Consider the following 2,500-nt stretch of genomic DNA (forward strand, 5'->3'; position numbering starts at 1 on the left):
ACGCTGTTTCTGCCTTTTGAATTCTCCACGTTTTCTGCCGGGAAACGATCTTCTCCTTCCTGTCCCTTCTCCCTCTCCTCTCTTTCCTTCATTCCCTTTCCCTCGTTTATCCTCCTCTCTCTTTTCCTTCCTCCCCACTTCATCGTTACCTTTTCTTCTCCCTCCTTCACATCCTTTCCTTTCTTCCCCTCCCCATCTTTCACGTCCCTGCCTCCGTTCCTCTCCCTTCTACTTTAACCCTCCCTTCAACTCCTTTCCCATAGTCCTTTTCTCTCTGCCCCTTCACACCTCCCTCCCTCGCTGCTTGGTGGCACGAAGGTCGATTGGGATTGATTCCATGCAGATTGTGTCGCGATCACTTTTTCTTCTTTCTTTGTCTTCAGCGAGTAAATTGCTGTCAAAAGTTAGAGTCGCAAAAGAAAAATTAAAAGCTCTCTAGTGTCGCCTTCGTGACATTTTTCTAGAGACCTTATTTATATCTCGATTTGTTTCTCTCTAATTTCTTTTCCCTCACCCTTCATCCCACGCCTCCCCTCCCTCTCCTCGCCTCGCCTGCCACCACTCCAGCACGCGCCGCGCCTACAGGGCCGCGACCCGCTGGAAGTTAGCAAATCAAGAGCTCCTCGACTGAGGCAAATGGTGGCGCGAGAGGGGAAAGAAAGGAGGGAGAGGGAGAACAGAAGAGCAGAGGGTAAAAGAAACATCAACTGCACGATCTGCTGAGTCGTCACCGATATAGTGTTAAACCTTAAAGTTATTTCTGTCTACAAACTTTACAACTACACACCTGGCCCATGCTGCAGTGTGTGCTTACCAGTAATTGCCACTCATAATTAGCAAGGCCCTGAAGAACACACTTTGTAGGAAGATAACGACGTAGACGAAGCCGGAATCTGGAGGACGGTACATAGGGAGCCAGGACGCGGCCTTGGCTGGTACAGAACTGGATAAAAACTCACGCTTCCTTCCCCAACTTGGAAGAACCCGGCGACAACTTTCTACCCTGGAGCAACATCTGGAAGTGCTGGCGACGAAGGCAGCGGAAAGAAATGCGTGGACACAAAGAGACAAGTCGATTTTTACGATTACAGTCTCAACATGACTAGAGGGAAGCTTTGTGCACGGAGCCTTTCATTTTGCCGAGGAACACACGTGACTGAGATAAGAGGAACGTGGGGAGGAGAAGAAAGAAAGAGAGAAAGAGAAGAAGCCATTGAGCATCTTAGAGTCTCCTTATATAAGTAAAGTTAGGAACGGGTCAACAGGTGAAGAGAGAGAGAGAGAGAGAGAGAGAGAGAGAGAGAGAGAGAGAGAGAGAGAGAGAGAGGAGAGAGAGGAGAGAGAGAGAGAGAGAGAGAGAGAGAGAGGATATTTGTAGGTAGGTAAAATGTGCATTGTGTCACTTCACGATGAGTCACAGTGTATGCGGCACAGATTTCATTATTGTTAACGCTGCCGCCGCGACTCGTCCACGTCTGCCTCAGGATGCCGGTGATAACTTTCCTGAAATCCTCCTGCAGGGAACTCTTCATCTCACCCGCCGCCCCTCTTGTTGTTGTTTTTGTTTTTGTTGTTGCTGTGCTTCTTCTTCTTCGTCTTCTTCTTCTTCTTCTTCTTCTTCTTCTTCTCTTCTCATTATTATTATTATTTTTATTATTATTATTATTATTATTATTATTATTATTATTATTATTATTATTATTATTATTATTATTATTATTGTTATTATTATTATTATTTTTTTTTTTTTTCATCATTATTACTATTGTTATTCATTTTCTTCTTTCTCCTCCTCCTCCTCCTCCTCCTCCTCTTCACTCTTACCGTTCTGATTCTCCTCCATTATTAAAACCAAGTCGTCACACACACACACACACACACACACACACACACACACACACACACACACACACACACACACACACACACACACACACACACACACACACACACACACACACACACACACACACACACACACACACACACACACACACTCACACACATAACAAAAAAGAGAGAGAAAAAGAGGACCGACCATAATCCGTGTTTCTGTATTTATATCAAATGAATGCGTCGCTTGTAAAGGTAAAATGAATAAGAATCATAATTGTATAATCTTATAATTTACGCTATCTTTTTTTTTTTTTTTGTCCTGCCCTGCCGTGCTCTGTTCTGGCCTGCTATCTCGTCGTCGTCCGCGTGAAATTCAATTAGATAAGTGGAGTCTGCAGTATGTACGTCTCATTTTTTTTTGCTGAACGTTGTTATTTCCAAATCAGTTAATGGATATTTCAGATGACGCTTTCAAACTTCCCTTTTTTTCTCTCGCTCTCTCTCTCTCTTTTTTTCACAATTTTTTTTCTTTTTATTATTTTTCACTCTCCAGTTTTTATTGTTAACATAGTATTCTGTTTACTTCTTTTATTTCCTACTTGTTTTCCACATTTCTAAAATACGTAGTGGATATGTTCGTGTATGTACGTATGCTATCTGTTTG

At 43.0% G+C, this 2,500-nt stretch overlaps 1 protein-coding gene across 2 annotated transcripts in view; it reads left to right on the top strand.

The window, feature by feature from the left end:
- The window catches only part of LOC135102349 (uncharacterized), a 158,705-nt gene that overhangs the window by 96,675 nt on the left and 59,530 nt on the right, over window positions 1–2,500 (top strand). The window lies entirely within an intron of this gene.

This window comes from Scylla paramamosain, chromosome 7 (genome assembly GCF_035594125.1).
Source record: "Scylla paramamosain isolate STU-SP2022 chromosome 7, ASM3559412v1, whole genome shotgun sequence".
In the NCBI taxonomy this organism is placed as follows: Eukaryota; Metazoa; Arthropoda; class Malacostraca; order Decapoda; family Portunidae; genus Scylla; species Scylla paramamosain.